Below are 18,068 nucleotides of genomic sequence, written 5' to 3' on the forward strand. Positions count from 1 at the left end.
CCAGTGATGTCTCCCCCATCAAGGGGACCTTCAGCCTCTTTTAGGCCCTGGCTACAGCTTTAGGCCAGTTGGGGTGCCACTAGCTCTCCTGGCCTGCCCTTCATGGTGAGCTTCCATGCCCTTCAACCTATTGGCCCTGGCCCCCTTGCATTGACCAGTCGAGTTTCCAAGGATCAGTCGGAAGCAGCTGACCTTCCTACTCAGCAGGGGTCCCCCCTGGCCCCACCATCAAGCAGTCCTCTCACACTGGGCCTGCCTGATGCTCCACCAATCTTATACCCTTGCAGCCTTTTTACTAGACTAGGTTCATCTAAGCCTCTGGCCTCAGTCACAGCCATATCTAATCAGGGTCTTGCCTAGCCCCTCAGTAGGCCCACACTCTTTAAGCCCCTTCCCTAGGCTGGCCTAGCTCTCCTTAGGCCCATAGCCATTTCTTCAGGGTCTGGGACCGTCCCTAGGAATCTCCTCCTTCCCTGTAGTTCTTATCCTGACCTCCTGAATGTTCCTGGGAGCAGCAGCTCTCAAGCTGGGTGATGTTTCCTCAGCAGAATCCCTTCAGCAACTGTCAGCTCTGCTCCTCAGGGACTGCTCTTATACTGAGGCTGCTCAGCCCTGCTCCAATCAGACAGCCTCCTGGCTGTCATGTGACCACCTGATTGGCTGTGCTGTTAGCTGAAGGCTGCCTCACAGCCTGCTCAAGCCCTTAAAGTGACAAGCACCCAAAGGTGCACTGCCACAGATGCTTTCTGCTTGCTTAGTCTATGTTAGAATTTGCTGTTATAGGTATGTCAGCTAGGTGTATGGGCACAGCTCTGCTTGTAGAAGGAATCTTCCTCAGGGTGGCAGTGTATACTTTGTTGACACCAAGGGGCCCTGTTGCCATAGATTGAGAGGCAGCCACACAAAGAATCTTCCAAAAGGTTTGGATCCTGGTACTGAAAACAGTATACGTAATCCAGATACAGAAAACTGGAGACCAGAATAGTAAAAACAATTCTGTGCGACCCTTATATGGCATGCGTTATGGAAATATCAAGTGCTTTGCAAATGTTAATTAATTAAGCCTCACAACACCCCTAGGAGATAGAAAAATATCATCTCCACTTTATAGATGAGGAAAACATGGTCCTGAGATTGAAGGTGACCTGCAAAGGGAAACGGGAGCCTGAGATGGGTCCTTTCTGCTGCTTCATGATTGATAAAGGTAGCTTGAGTGTTTCTAGCTTCTAAATTCTGCTAGTGTTTCATGTATTGTCTAGGCCAGATGACTGGAGGAAAAGTGCAATAGTGACATCACTTTAGTAAGAGAGCTGGAAGTTCAGTAACAAAAAAATATTATATATAAGGATTTTTTGTTTGTTTGTTTTTTGGTAACATTTATCTAATACCAATATCATTGGCTCATAATAGACTTTTTTGAGACTGCTGTGTGAAATGTTGGCTTTACTTGTTGGGTGAACATGCTGCATACACCTGAGTGTTATTTTTCTCTGAAAGGTTAAAAGATGGAAAAAGCTTAGCTTGGAACTACTTTATGTAGAGTTTGCAGATCAACTGTTAGTTGCTTGTCCAGCTTTATCTAGAAATTGATTGCAGAGCCAGGAATAGAACACAGATTTCAAAACTTCTGCTTTTGTTCGCATCTGTTGTCATTGATAGCACCCCATACTAAGCCAAATTGTAAATGATTCAAAATCACTTATTTAATATAGGTAAAAAATTACCTATTTAATTTATTTTATATTAGGTGCCATAAAAGCGTTCAATGTAATAATTTAACTATAAGAGTGTGAATTTAAGCTTGTTTTGATGTCTAAATTTGTTTGATACTTGTTTCTTGTTTCTTACTTGCTGATGTATTTATTTGTGAAACCTTTGTTCAGGAATGCTATTTTGGTTAGCTTTACAGTCTGTACTGTTCCTCACTCCCCCTAACTTTTCATTTTTCCCTTAAATCCTTATTTCCCTTGCCACCTACTTGTGTTCTTTTTCTTGCTTCTCTAATTCTCTACCCCCCTTTTCATTTCTTCTTTGCTCTCTCTTTGTTATCTTTCAGAATCTTCCAAAATCCATTTTTCTAAAATATAACCTCAACCCCTGCTGTGATGAAGGTTGTTGAGCTGGTTGGAAATGTTTTGGCTAAGGCTAAGTGCGGACATTCTGGGGGGCTAGAGGGAGGTTAGATCACATTTAAACTGGCCACCCGATCTAAGTTAAGTTGGGATGAGAGGACTAGTCAGGGGTTGATGGAATGGGGAGGATATGGGGTTTGTGGAGGGGAGGGGAGGGTAAGCAGGATCCACAGGACTGATCGGGGATGAGGGGAACGAGCAGTATTGGTGGGTGGAGGGGCAGGAAGAAGGGATGGGGAAGGATGTGGGGGGAGGCAGGTAGCATCTGTGGGAAAAATTGTGGGGCAGGTGGGGTCCACAAGGGGCTTGGTGGAATCTGGAAGGGTTTGGTGAGATCAGGGGGGTTTGCAGGGTCTGTGGGGGGTTTGGGTGAGGAGCCAGGGGCTATTTTTAGCCCCCCCTCCCCCAACTCCGTCCCCAAACCTACCCTCCCTATTCCTCTCACCTCACCCTCTAGTGATACTTACTTCCTTGACTTCTAGCAGTGGCAAACACTGATAAAACTGGCATCTGGTTCATCTTGTGGGTTGGGGGACTCTGTGTGGGGGGAATGGCTGGTCTGTGTGAAAGACAGCAGATTAGGTAGTTCTTGCACTACCTTCCAAATGTGTTGTAATCGTTTATCTATTCCTTATACTATGGTATGCCTTTAGTACTTCATAAGAATAGGAGAGGAATTTGAAAGCAATTAGTTTTCTGTTGCATCAGGAAAAAATCAAACAAACCTCTTCCTTTTTTTGGTTAAATTACACCCTAAGGTTAAGTGCCAACTAAATGAAGGGATTTTAAAATTTAATCACCTTGTGGTTCTATCTCCAGAGCACTGCTCTTTCAAAGAGAGAGAAATGCAGAAGGTGCACACACACAGCATAGCTACATCATCATTTGGAGAAGACTATGGTTTTTAGGATCTAGCTAGGGAAATTATAGATTTCATAGATGTTAGGGCTGGAAGGGACCTCGAAGATCATCAAGTCCAGCCCCTTGCCCCAGGGGCAGGAAGTCAGCTAGGGTCAAAGGATCCCAGCAAGATAAGTATCCAAACATTTCTTGAATGAGTCCAGAGTTGGTGACTCCCAGAGGGAGTCTATTCCAGGTCCTGGGGGCTTGGACAGTAAAGAAATTTTTTCTTATGTCCAGCCCAAAATGGTCTTGGAGGAGTTCATGACCATTGGTCCTTGGTTTTCCTTGGGGCGCTCTGGTGAACAGACATTCTCCCAGATCCTGATGTACACCCTTTATGTACTTATAAGCAGCCACCAGGTTTCCCCTTGAGCCTATGCTTTTCCAGGCTGAAGAGTCCCATGGCTCTTAGCCTCTCTTCATAAGGCCTGTTCTCTTTCCCACTGATCATGCGCGTGACTCTCCTGTGGACTCTCTCAAGCTTCTTGACATCCTTCTTGAATTGCTAAACCCAGAATTGGATGAAATACTCCAGCTGTGGCCTCACCAAGGCCAAGTACAGCGGGAGGATGACATCCTGAGATTTACTTGAGAAGCATCTATGGATGCAAGCTAGAGTATTGTTTGCTTTGCCAACTGCTACATTGCATTGGTGGCTCATGTTCATCTTGTGGTCAATCATGACCCCAAAGTCTTTTTTAGTAGTGGTGCTAGCAAGCGTAGCACTGCCGAGCCTGTAAGCATGCTGCAGGTTTTTTCCCCCAAGGTGGAGTACCTTACATTTATTGGTATTGAACATCATCAGGTTTGCATCCGCCCACTTACTAAGTTTATCCAAGTCAGCCTGGATCACTAGCCTGTCCTCAGGTGTGAAAGCTATGCCCCAAAGTTTAGTGTCACCGGTGAGTTTAGCCAGTGCGCTTCTGATACCAATGTCCACATCATTGATAAAGATGTTAAAGCGAACTGGTCCAAGGACAGAGACTTGGGGGACACCACTGGTCACAGAGCACCATAATGATTTGCTACCATCAACCACTACTCTCTGGGTCCGACCTCGGAGCCAATTTCCCAGCCGTCGGACTGTGGTGTAGCCAAGGCCACTGTTGGCCAATTTTTCCATGAGGAGGTCATAGGACACCAGATCAAAGGCCTTTTTAAAGTCCAGATATATGATGTGAATCTCTTCTCCCTTGTCCAGGTGATATGTCACCTGGTCATAGAAGGAGATGAGATTGGTCAGGCAAGACCTACCTACGACAAACCTGTTACTTTTCCAAACAAAGTCATTTTATTGCTGCTTTTGGATAAAGACTTAATCGTATTTATACAGAAGTAGAACTGGATATTTAGAAAGAACAGTTTAAGAACTGCCAAAGAATGGGAAGACTAATTATTTGAATCGTCTAAAAGTATTGTTACCAAAATGTAATGCTCCAAACATTTTCATTGTCAAAAGACTAGCAGCTTTGTGTACTTTATTTTAGGGATCCAACTTGCAGGACCAGTTTTCAGAAATGCTGCGCACTAGCTCTATGCATCTCAAAATTACTAGTCACTTTGGACAGTTTACCCTGTATATCTATATACTTTTTTATAAATTGATATACAAACTGCTTTTTCTGACACTTTCATACAGTTGGTCAGCTACACGTAAAGAGCATATTATTTTATTCTAATACTGTACTACAATTCTGCCTTTCACTCATGGGAGGCTACTGTAGTCCTATACCCATCTTTACATTTTGTAATTGAATTTTAATAGTTGTTAATTAATGGAGTGCCTGATTCCACAAGGTACTTCAGCACATGCATAATTTTGAGCTTGTAAATATTATTTAAGCCAATAGAACTACTCATGTGTTAAAGTTGCACACTTGCTTAATTGCCTTGTAGGATTGGTTCCAAAATTACATGAAACACAAACATTCTTGTTTCCTGTTAAGGGTGGAAGTTGTAAAAAGATCACACAACAAATTTAAAAGGAGCCTAGTGGATGAAAAAATAAATATAAGTTCTTTTCAGTCCGGAAGGAATGTATCAGTGAGGTGACATAGGGAAAGCTTTTAATCATTTTTAGATGACATTTGGATTGTGGTGTTGAAAGAAAGGCTTCCAAGTTTGCAAATTATGCTAAATTAGGAGGAACAATGCAGTCACACTTTGTACAAAAGAATTTAGATTAGTTAAGTATTCAGGCTAATAGCTGTCAGATGTAGTTAAGTGCAGATATGTAATAAGACTCTTGGGGCAAGGACTGAAAGTGGAAGATGTCTATTCAGTATAAAGAATTTTGGAGCCTGCTGATCAGAAGTGTGATGCACGGACATAGTAGAAGAACTGTGATGTATTATTTCAATAAGGCTTTATGGTAGTAAAGGAAAAGGAACTAGAGAAACTGTATGCATAATAAGTTTGAAAGTAGTAAGTTAGGGTTTGGGCACCCCATCTCCAGCCCATTGACTACATGAGGCCCACAGACACATAGCATCCAGCCCACAGGGCACCTGACATGTCAGGAAATTTGGTGGTGGGGGAGCAGTAGCAATTAATGCTGTCACCCCCACCCTGCTGCCAAGTTCCTACACCTTGCACGGCCAGATTGGGACTGGGCCATGACACCTCTTCCCCATACAGTGGAGGGGAATCAGGATCATGGATGGACCTGGGACTGTCCACCTGGCTGACAGGGCAAAAAAGTGAAGTACTACTAATTAGGGCAATTTAGATATGTCTACCTAAAATTAAAGTCAAGTCAAATAAATGGAATACATGTATTTAAAACACATTAACTGAAGTTTATTAAGCTCCCTTAATTCACTTGCCCTTGCAACACAAAATGGCTGTTTTACTTCTAAATAAGAGCACCCACCCATCAGTTTATTGTATATTACAGTCACATCTTCAGTTAACTTGGCTAGCTTCCCTATGTACACAGCCCTATATACATAGACCTTTAGACCACACCTAGCAACCCACAGTACTAGAAACTGTGTGTTGTTGCTTATTAGTACCTAAGGCTACACATATTACATTTGTCACAGGATAAACCATTTTATCCTGGGACAAAGTGCAATCATTCAAATATCCATGACCACTGTCCAGAAACAAGATCTAGTAACTTAGAAAGGTTAATGGGATGAGAAGGACTAACAGTTTATTCTAGGACATTGCAAAGTGCATCCAAGAGGTTATCCCAGGATTGCATCATAAAGTCAATGGCAGAAAAGTGGCAGTGCATTCAGCTGGTCTCTAAACCCTGATTAGAAAGGTGCTGTGTGTACGCACCAATATTGAGTCATGTCCATTCCAGAACAAACACAGGCACAACTTGTCTAGGGACAAATGCAACATTTGTTCCTAGGCTAGGTCATGGAGCCAAATTCACTACTCATGAAAGTGAGGACAGTTTAAATAGAGCTGTACCTTCCTAGCCCAATGGTGAACTTGTACCCTGTTGTATGGGAACGGAAGAGGTGAGGTAGAAAGCAGCAGTACTGTTCTCCCTGATGAGTCAATACAGAATATATATGCACATTGCACATTATCAGTTTAAGTGCAAACAGCCAGCTTTTGCCACTTCCTACTTTTCTGCACTCAGCACAGAAAATGAAATAATGGAGAACTGAAGTCTCCGTACTGAATCAGACTTATTTTCTGTACAGTTTGGCATTTTTGGTAACTCAGGGAATGAACACACACAACACTTGACCAGTTTAATGAATGGACCTGACATGGACAGATGTACACGTCTGTTAAACCAGTGTAAAGTTCCTCGAAAAATAAGAACTCTTTGATGTGGTTCATGGTGAACTGGGTCACTGTTGTATGTTGACATCAGGCATGCCATGACAATGTCAGTCCTCCGGGAATTTTAGCCTGCATAACTTCTCACCTCCCCCCTCCCGCCCCCACCTGCCCCTTGTAACTGCCCATTCTGGTACACAGCTAGAACTCCTTTGACCCTTTTTTTCCCTCCCTTGCTGGCACTTTTTATCAGTAAGATCCCTTGTACTGCTTGTTCAGTAAAACTTGTGTGTACTCAATCCCTATTCAACTGTGACCCGTTATAATCCCTGCCTAGCCCCCGAGAATCCAAACACACGGGTCCAGCAGTCTTTCTCTCCCCCTGCCTCCCACCCCCTCAGGAATCCCAAGTCAGGCAAGCACACTGCAGAGTTTGGTCAGGTGCAGGCTACTGTGTTTTATTAAACTCTTTTTTTTAGGAGAAAACAGAAAGCTGAAAAGTGAAAACACACCCAGACACAGGGGCCCACCCCCTGCATGTCTCAGGGTATGGGTGTAAGCACTATTCATCCATCCCCCACTTATCCACCACGAGGACTGGGTGCTCAGTCCCACTCCCTAGTGTCAGAACCGTGGCACTTGAATGCCTAAAGGTGAGCGTTCTACCTGGAATGCTGTGGCACTGTACCTGTGAACACCTCTGACCTGAATTGTGAACCAATTCCCAATCCTGTTTGGGAGCAGTCTGGTTGTTACATGTGTCCACGGTCTTAAAAACTCAAGTCTCCAACTTGGCTGCTTACATGTACTCAGAAAGCTAATGCTTTCTGCATTGAGTAATTAGGATTTACTCAGCAGCTGCATTCGGGAAGTGTTCAACAGAAGAACCCTCCACCCTGCTACAGACAGATGCAATGTTTATTATTCATGTAAACGGTTACTGAAATCATACGTCTTCAGATAGTTATGCTAAACATTAGTTCAATAACCTCTGCAGTAAAACAAAATCAGCCAAGTAAATACTTGGACTGACTGTGCTGGAAAAAAACAGAGGTACTTTAGGGTGGTGGTGGTGAGTTTGCTTCATCCAAGTCAGTATTGCCTCCACTATGTGTTAGAAATCCATATGCTATTGGGGGGGGGGGGGGGGGGGGGGAGGGGTGCCAGAAGTGTAGATATCAGCCCCAGCACTGGGTGTTTAAATTATTATTATTATGGTTCAGATAATAGCATTATGCCTACCTAAACTGTTGAGAGATGTTCCTACATTCTACCAAAACCTGGGTAGGAAGAAGAAAGGAAATTGCAAAGTGCACAGGGTACACAACAACAGTGCTACCTCAGTATTATTATTGCTACTAATAAAAAACAAAACTAAAGCAATAAAAGCAATCCTGCTTTATTTCTGTACTAAGTTTTAACACAGGAATTATTTTTAGTGCTTTATAGTAGACTGTCTCATCAGAACTGGCTTATGTTGTTGCCCCCTTTGTCTCTACACACTTTATTACCAGTCAGAGGAAACAACCTCGTGAGGGCCCTGAAGGGCCTGGACTCTAATCTTAAACGTAATAACTAAATTTGTTTGTAGCTGTTGAATAACACTGCAGTTGTCTTAGTGTGGTGGAAGAAAGGAAGAGGGAGAGGCAGGCTTTCTAAACTTCACCCTGCCCTGCCATTCTAATTCTAAATTGAAAATATTTTTTTATAGGGGAGCATGTCATTACACTGGATATTCTATCAGTCACTTTTAGGATTTCCTACAAAGAGTTATGTGAGCACGGACACTTGGCATAACAAAATATGGATAGTTATATAAGCCAGCTTCAGTCTTTTTAAGGTCATTTTCCTTGTAAAAAATCATTAATAGTAAAACCTTATGAATGCATTAAGGATCCTAACTTTATCGGCATGTCTTATTTTTTATTTGGTGGGAGCAGCACTCCCAGGTTACTTCTCAGAAGTCCCTGAAGCAAGAAAGAATTCCTTACCCTCGGACCACCTCCTCCTACTGCTACTGCTACTTCTGCTGCTGTCCCTAACTGCCTCGGGTGGGACAGCTCCAGAGCTACTGTGGAAAGCCAGGCTCAGATGGGGACAGTGGCAGTGATGGCAGTGGGCAGGTTTTGTTTCTCTGCCTTGTTCCGGTGTTGTTCCTTGACAGCCAGGGAACTGGGAAGAGGGGAAGGGGAAGAGGGTTTCAGTGGTAGCAGTGGGGACAGTGGCAACAGTGGGTGAGAGAGGGGGAGAGAGGAGAAGAGGGAATATGCAGCTGGAGGGGAGGGGAAGAAGGGACCAAGATGGGGAAGGGAAGAAAGATTTTTACTTGGAGTACTTAGAAAACTTCTCTACCCTAGTTTGGGGAACGGGAGCTGGGAGCAGGGGTGCAGCCACACCTGCAGTACCAGTCACTATTCCTGCACCTCCCCCACCCTTTAACACAATCCTGGATCCACCTCTGTATGCACACCTGTAGTAAAATGCCAAAATGGAGCCTATAGTACAGTTGGAGTGTCATTGTAGTTATGATGGTTTGTAAAATATGCAGTTAGCCAGAGGGATTGTTTTTTGGTAATCTCTTTTAATTGAATAATTAGGAGAGATGTTAGATGACTTTTGGGTACCAAGTACACTTTCTCAAGGCTCTTGGGAACTTGAGGAACAGCTACTGCAGTTGTCAGGGTTAGGGAACTATGAATCATAGAAAATTAGGGTTGGAGGGGACCTCAAGAGGTCATTTCGTTCAACATCCTGCTCAAAGCAGGACTGTCCCCAACTATATTATCCTAGCCAAGGCTTTGTCTTGCTGGGTCTTAAAAGCCTCCAAGGATGGAGATTCCACTGCTTGTCTGGGTAACAGCCTCCTCATGAGATAATTTTTCCTCACATCTAACCTACTTTCCCTTGTAACAGTTGGGACTGTTACTCCTTGTTCTCCACCACTGAGAACAGTCCAGCTGCATCCTCTTTGGAACCCCCCTTCAGGTGTTTGAAGGCTGCTATTAAATCCCACGTCAATCTTCTCTTCTCCAGACTAAATAAGCCTGGTTCCCTCAGCTTCTCCTCAAGTCATGGTACCCAGCTCCCTAACCATTTTTGTTGCTCTCCGCTGGACTCTCTCCAATTTGTCCACATCCTTTCTGTAGTGGGAGTGGGCCCAAAACTGAACACAGTATTCCAGATGTGGCTTCACCAGTGCTGAACAGAGGGGTTTCCAATTCAGGAATCACTTCCCTTGGTCTACTGGCATGTAACCCCCAGGTTCTTTCTGCAGAGCTGCTGTTTAGCCAGTTAGTCCCAAACCTGTAGCAGTGCATGGAATTGTTCTGTCCTAAGTGCAGAAATTTGAACTTATCTTTAATGAATCTCATGAGACTTCTTTTAGTCCAGTCCTACAATTTGTCTATGTCTCTTTGAATGCTAACCCACCCTCCAGCATATCTACTACTCCTCCAGCTTGATGTTATCAGCAAACTTGCTACAGATGTACTCTATCCAATCTTCCAAGTCGTTGATGAAGATATTGAACAAAACTGGTCCCAAGACCAACCCCTGGGGCAATCCACTTGATACTGGCTGCCAGCTAGACATTGAGTCAATTGACTACTACCTGCACCTGACAATACGTGCTGACTGTTTCTAATCACCTTCTTGTCCTCCAGGTTCTTAGAAATGGACTCCTTGAGGACCTGCTCCATGATCTTTCCAGAAATTGAGGTAAGGCTGACCAGTCTGTAGTTCCCTGGTTGCTTATTCTTCCCTTTTTAAAAGCTGAGCACAACATTTCCCATTTTTTAGTTGCCTGGGACCTCTCCTGATCACCATGAGCTTTCAAAGATGATGGCCAGTGGCTCTGCAATCACATCAGCAATTCCACCAGCACCATCAGGTGCTTCATGTCTGGCCCCATGAACTTATATACATACAGCTTCCCTAAGGAGTCATTTACCTGTTCTTTCACCACCTCCTCCCCAAACTGTGCTGTCAGGTGCAGTAGTCTGGGAGCTGACCTTGCCTGTGAAGACTGAGGTGAAAAAGCCATTGAGTACTTTAGTCTTTTCTGCATCCTTTGTCACTAGGTTGCCTCCCCCATTCAGTAAGGGATCCACACTTTCCCTGATCTTCCTTTTGTTGCTTAAATACTTGTAGAAACCCTTCTTATTACCTTTCATGTCCCTTGCTGGCTGTAACTCCAATTGTGCTTTGGCCTTCCTGATTTCATCCCTGCATGCCCGAGCAACACTCTTATACTCCTCCCTGGTTGTTTGTCCTTGTTTCCACTTCTTGTAAACTTCCTTTTAATGTTTTAGCTCACTGAAGAGTTCTCTGCTAAGCCAAGCTAGATTTCTGCCACACCTGCTAGTCTCCCTGTGCATTGGGATGATCCATTCCTGTGGCCTCAGTAAGGTCTCTTTAAAGTACAGCCATCACTCCAGGATTTCTATCACCCTCAGACTAGCCTCCCAGGGGATCTTGCCCATCTGTTCCCTGACTGAGTTGAAGTCTGAAGTCCAGGGTCCTTACTCTGCTGTTCTCCTTCCTTCCTTTCCTTTGGATACTTAACTCAGTCATTTTGTGGTTGTTGCTGCCAACCATTTCTACATTCCCCACCAATTCTTCACTGTTTTGAACAGCAGGTCAAGAAGATCATGGCCCCTAGTAGGCTCTGCAACACATGCACCAGGAAGTTGTCCCCATCACTTTGCAAAAACTTCCTGGATTATCTGCGTATTGCTGTATTGCCCTCCCAGATGTCAGGGTGATTGAAGTTCCTCATGAGAACCAGGATCTGTGACCAGGAAACTTCTGCTGGCTGTTTAAAGAAAGCTTCATCATCTTAATGTCCTGGTCTGGTGGAGGTGGGACATCTGCTCTGTTACCATACAGTGGTGAAACTGGGTAATAAGTAACCATCCCAAAAGTCTACTTGTGCTGAAATTGTTAAGAGATGCATTTTTTCAAAAGTGAATGTCTCTGGTATGCATTCTGTGCCCAAGTCAGATCACTTTGATGAAAATAGAGATAAAATAGATTTTAACTGATCTTGGGTAACAAGTGTGAGATTCTGAAATCTGTGCTGTAGGTGCTATGTAGCATCATAATGTGAAGCTACTAAAACTGTGCTGTGATCCTTGCCAATCCATCTATGCATTTTGGTACTTGAAATTTGTTTTAAATTTAGCCATAAAAACCACCTCCATCTTTTCATGCTCTTTTCCAATTGCATTTTAATTTCTTTTGCCCTACATTTAAACAGTTTCTATAGGAATATATGCCCATATCAAGATCAATCACTTTGTTTCCTCATTTATTCTGTAACTATAAAATCTTTCCTGATTAAAATTATTACAAGTAGTAAGAATTACAGGAGTCCAGTTTATTTAAATTATTTTTGAGGAACTGAATATTCATGATCAATGATAGAAATATTTCTTAATATGTCAATAGCAGAAACCCCTTTGTCATTAATAATAGGGTTGTAGAGGAAGGGTGATTAACAGCATAGGGCATGTGTAGACAAAACGGAGACCCTAAATTGAAGCGGTGTGTTTTTTAAAACACTGCTTCAATGTAGGGCCTTTTAAACCCCCATGTCGTGCACACACCTCACTGACTTACCTGCCTCTCCGGCAGTGGGGAAGGGAGAGCAAGCTGCTGGAGGGCTGAGTGGTCCCTGGGCTGTGGGGGGGAGGGGCTGGTGCTTTCCTCTGCGGCTGCGGTGCCTCCCCCCACCAGGTGGCACCCACTGAAAGGCACCAAGCTCAGTCGGTTCCATGGGACACCGCAGCTGCAGAGGGAAGCACCAGGCTCTCGCGCAGCTCAGGCAGGCAGGCAGGCTCCAGGGGGAAAAAAAAAAAAGATCAGGTTTACTGCTTGTCTTGGGCAGAGCCTGCCTTCCTAGGCTGCTACCAGGCTGCCTGCAGAGCTTCCAGCTGCACGGAGACCAGTGCTTCGCTCCACAGCTGTAGGAGCAGCAAACTAAAACTTTGTGGAGCTTTAGTTTGCTGTGCCCAAGTCATTTAAGGCACATTACGCCACTGAATTTGCTACAGTGGCTGTAATTAATGCTTAATACACTGCTGACACTTGCAAACACCGACACCATTAAAGCAGTGCAAAAGCATTTTGCCCTCTTTAAAGTGTTGTGCACACATGCCCCTCGTTTCGTCTACACTCGGCCATATACATCCAAGTACTCTGTCTCCCCTTTAACAGAAGGGTACATCTGATGTTTACTCTTTTGTACGACAGGGAGTGGACATAGCCTTAATACTCCCATTTACTGCTCCTTACCACATTTGTGCTCTTGAAAATGCCAGTATATTTTGAACAATTTCTTTGCCAGTTCCTAGCAATGGAATTAATATAAAGATGGGAACAACGCTACTGAACTCAATAGATAAGCAGTTTCCTACGGTAAGGGAAGTACGTATCTTTGGTCCAATGCTTTTTAGCTCATACTGAGTTCTTTAAGGAAACCTGGCAAATATTTTGTGTAAATCTCTCTTGCTTTGTTAAATGCTCCAGTCAGAAAGTTTACATTTACATACCATAAGATATCAACATGTGTCAGAGCACCACTGTGCATAAAGCATAATGGAGCAAAAGGAAAGGATCAGATTAAATTAATATTTTAGTTAATGTCAAAGCTGTGTTTTATATGTTCTTAACTAGTAAGTTCCATAAATGTTTATACTTGGTATTCAGCAAGTAGGTCCCTCACACAAGTAGTAGACCACAATTGACCTGTGTGCACTTTATGGGGATGAATTTTCCAATGTATACAAATAGGAGCTTCCTTGCTCTGATAATGCAGTTTATATATATGTACTAATGACAACACCAGTGTGTTCCTAATGTAATGGAAAACATTTTCACATCTCAGTTGTGCTGACATTGGGTAAGAAGGTCAGATAATAAGGACTGCAATAACAAGGACCCTCTGTCCTAAGTTACTTATTGAAAGTCCTGGGATTGCATAAAATAGCTTTATATATCAACGTGCAACCCACTTTTGTTCTGTGGGGAAGTTTGTTCCACTAGTATAGTGGATAGTATATTTCATTTGCTTTTATCATAACCAGTAAAACATTTTTTGAATAATGAAAGTGCTTTTACTTCCCATATAGAGATATTATAAAATTATATGTTAGAGGATAAAAGCATAAAATCAACCGGCTTATCAAATGCCCAATGTACAGGAAGTGAGCTGTTTAAACAATAAAGAACAAACATATGGATATTGTGGTGTTTTTTGAAATGGTGTGTTTTACTTATTTTGTTTCCTTTAAATATTTATCAACTTAGTAATGCAGAGTATAAAGTTCTTAGAAATTCCCCCCAAAACAGTTTTCTATGTGCCACTCTATGCAGTGTAGATTTAGTTCCTCAGTCAGTTTCTCTTTCTCACCAACATCTATTTTAAGGCAAACTTAAATAAGAACAACCAGTGTGTCAACTTTCTGTATCTCTCAGATTTCACTGAAGGCTACGTAAGTGTTTTCTCCAGTTTGACTGAATATAAGATGGCATACTGCTAAATGGCATAAGTTAAAACAATGATACCAGTGTGTTGAATATTTTTATATGGTGACTTTGAGTTAAACAGAGGAATTTAAATTGGATTTTGTGTAGCGTACAAAGAAACTTTGGAAATTAAAAAAACAAAAAACAAATTATGTAATATTTACAACAGGTGAAATATCCTATTTTAGAGGAAACATTTGTAGTCCATATAAGCTTATAGGCAGAAAATACAATTGTAAAATGCCAATAGCTGAAACTGTTAAATCAGGCAGTTTAGAAAACTGGCATTTCTGAAGGAGGTATTACAAAAATAAAATAAATGGAAAGTAAAAGCATTACTTGAAAAATTTGACAGTAAAAGATTATCCTCTTAATGAATATTCTGTAAGAAATAAAAGGAATATGTTGTCTTTTGGAAGGTGAAATCCTGGTCTAGAAGTCAGTGGGCGTTTTGTCAGGAATTCACTCTTTCTCTGGATCAGCTTGTGTAGCATTTGCTTATATATTACAGCTCTAAAAGATGATTAAAGAAATGTGTTAAAAGTGAATGACACCCAACTGAATGGTAGCTAAAGTACAGTTGGATGGGAAGTATTGTTTCAGCTATACTTTTAAAATAAACTCCTCTGATCTATTTTTCTCTGCATGTATCCATATAGATGAGAATAAAAGGGTCTGATTTTTGCTTTATTTTCTCCTACTAGGGGTATTAGATTTATTTACTTCAATGATAATACAGATGTTAGTTAAATTTGGGTGTAACTCAAATAATCTATTCTTTTCATCTCTAATTATTTAAAAATATAAAGTGTTATGTTTTCCATACAGCCATTTTTGCTTCTGATTTTTTAGATTATACGTTTTACAGTTTTTTAACAAGCAACCAGGGAAATTAAACTTTAAATACCTTAAAATTAGCTATTTTCCCTTAGTCAGTATTCATTCTAAAGTTACTGCTCAATTATACCCTAGTTGCAATTTTCTACTGCATATGAATAAAGCCTTATTAAAATGATTTTACAGAAATGTCAATCTACTAAACAATGCATATAAACAGTTCATTTTTTTGAAAAATGTTGAAGTCAATGGGAAATCAGCAGCCCAGAAAATCCAGTCTTTCATATAAAACAAATCTGTAGTCTGTAGTACAAGATAAGTAGAATTATAGATTAATTGTGAACAGGAATTAATACGTGGAAGGAAAAAGATTTCCAGTAAATGTGTGCCTTTTTAATTTGTCTATAAGATGATGAATGAAAAGAATGAAAAAGAAGCCTTTTTCTCAGACTAAAAGCAAATTCACTCTCCTTTTTAGTCTGGTACATCTGACTTGCAGAATCAAAAATCCCTCAGTGTTTTGTGCAGTTCCTGTCTTAGCAAGATTGCAAAACTTTCAAGTCTGTCCTTGCCATCACTTTCAGAAGAATAGAATCTTAGACATGTCTAGTCATCTTTCAGAGATCCTTTGAGGCATCAAAACAGTTCCATCTGGCTAAATCATATGCACTTTTCTCTTATTCATCCTTGATCTACTTATTGATGTGGAGACAAGCATCAGAGGAGTTGTACCTTTAAGGGCTCCTGAAAGAGCCAGGTGGACCAGCTGTCAGATGTGCAAAAGGCCTGATTATGCAATCTGATGAGAACTGAGACCCTGAATGAAGCAGATCTTTGTCAGATTCCTTGATTTTTGAGTGACGACTGACAAACACATGGTACGGAGATTAAAATAACAAAATGGAACAATGGAGCAGTGAAAAGCCCTGCAGGAGCTGAAATTCTCTGCCATGTTGAAAACAGCTGGAGCTGGTATTAACAGCATTTCCCTCTGTCAGTTGGCAATGGGTGCCAGCCAAAAATTAGTCACCAGTAGTTATAAATTTACCTATTGTTTCTGGAAAGAACTGGTTCTGAAGCACTTGATACTTTGAATGATTTGCAGTTAATGCAATGCAGGATAATTATGAGAAGTACTGGATTCCAGGGAAGAAACAATACATAACTATTATATATTTAAATAGATTTAAAGAAGGTGGTAAGCAAAGACCTGTGTGAGGGAGTCTTTCTGAGACTGTCACTTACAGGCATCCCTCAGCTAGGTCTGTCTGGATTTTTTTTGAGTTTTCTATGCATAACTACTTTAAGAAGGGATGTATTTTCAAGCCACTGGGCATGCCTTCAGTGTCTGAATATCACTTTTCCTCCCCTGGAAGGTGAAAACAAATATGAGAGAGAATTACTCAGTATGATATTTTCTCATACTGCAATCCCTAGACAGTCCTGGTTCAGCTAAGCCCTACAGTTCCTGACAGACTTCTCTATGGTCCTATTGAAACTAGACACAGCATGCTAGACACAGGGGAAACCAGAAAAAGTCTACAAAAAGAATTTTTTGATAGCATGTCTGTTGTCAAGGATTCCTTAAATACAAGTTTTAAAGAGAAGATTGCCAAATTCCTGCTTTAATATTGGGAAATGCATCTCCAACAGACAATACAGCAGGATTTATGGGGACTTAATTTCATATAGTCAAACAGGCTAGAAAAAATTACTTTTGGAAGGTAATCCTTGCAAGCTGCAGTTGTATAAGCTGGTTGGAGCAAGCTGGTTGACTGTGAACTACTCTCAGCATTAGGAGTTCTCTTTAGTTGTTTTTCATTTTCTCTTAGGGTAATGTGAGAACCAGAGAAGTTGGCATGCTTGTCAGATCTCTTGCTCTGGCCAAAACAGTTACACCCATGATGACTCCTTTAGAACAATTTGCACTTGGCTAAATCCACGTTTGTAAGCTCTCAATCACCCTAGTATCATTTAAGTTGTAGTAATTTCTTTGAAGCAGAAACTGGGTTTTTATGTACATATAACAACAAATATATGCTCAGTAATAAAGAAAATAATATTTAGATAGCCTTTATATTGTTAGGATTTGGACCAAGTTGAAGTTTCTCCAAAATACGTATTTTGTAGTCCTGCACTAAAAATATTCCAGTGTGCTTGATGTACTTGAAGGGTCTATAATAATACATTTATGACCTGGAATGGCCCAGCCCTAGGCTGAATGCCACATCAGAAGGAAAAGGTTAGAAAGCTTGAGGAATGTTGAGCAGGGAGCAGCAGAATCTTCAAGTTATTGGTGTGGTGATGGGAGTCTACCAAGATATTACTGGAGACCTTTCAAACAAAAAAAAGCATGTATACATGGGTGGTATAGTCTATTAAAAGAAAGAAATTCTTATGGTCTGAGGTGTAGAAGAAAGATTACTTCTTGGATTTTTTTGTTTTAAGGAACACTTGGTCCTATAAAAGTAAATCTCTGTTCTATTGAGAAAAGTCATTTTTCAAAGAATCCAGTTGGGATCAGGTCTCCTATCTGATTAAAACCTATTTAGCTGTCACCTGCTGAACACTTGATTTGAGACTTCATTTCAAGTCTATTATTCAGACATACTGGCCGTGTAGGACACTGACATACAGGACACTGACTGTGCAGTTGTTACTGTGCCATCATTTAGTAATTGTATACAGAAATACTAAATGATTGCACAGTAACTGGAGTTACTGTGCAGTAGCATCCCCAAACAGCTTTTTGGTGATGCTGACTGTGCAGTAGCTCATTACTACTGTGCAGTATTGTTGCATCACTCTTCGTGCCACAAGACACTACTGCGCAGTAGTAATGAGCTACTGCACAGTCAGCGTCTCATGTAGATGTGGCCACTTGTTGACCAAAGTGTTAGTGTTTACTTTAGTGGAATGACA

The 18,068-nt window shown here is 41.5% G+C and overlaps 1 non-coding gene across 2 annotated transcripts in view; it reads left to right on the plus strand.

Moving 5' to 3' along the window:
* LOC102573417 (uncharacterized) overlaps nt 1-18,068 on the plus strand; it is a 103,369-nt gene that overhangs the window by 19,829 nt on the left and 65,472 nt on the right. Inside the window, exons 2-3 of one of the 2 annotated variants that reach the window (XR_009463090.1) lie at nt 10,445-10,499; nt 10,581-14,023. This is a non-coding gene — a transcript (uncharacterized LOC102573417). Of the gene's footprint in view, nt 1-10,444; nt 10,500-10,580; nt 14,024-18,068 lie in introns of those variants that run through there. The other variant, XR_009463089.1, reaches the window with a different exon arrangement.

The sequence above is a fragment of the Alligator mississippiensis genome, chromosome 6 (assembly GCF_030867095.1).
Source record: "Alligator mississippiensis isolate rAllMis1 chromosome 6, rAllMis1, whole genome shotgun sequence".
NCBI classification, from domain to species: Eukaryota; Metazoa; Chordata; order Crocodylia; family Alligatoridae; genus Alligator; species Alligator mississippiensis.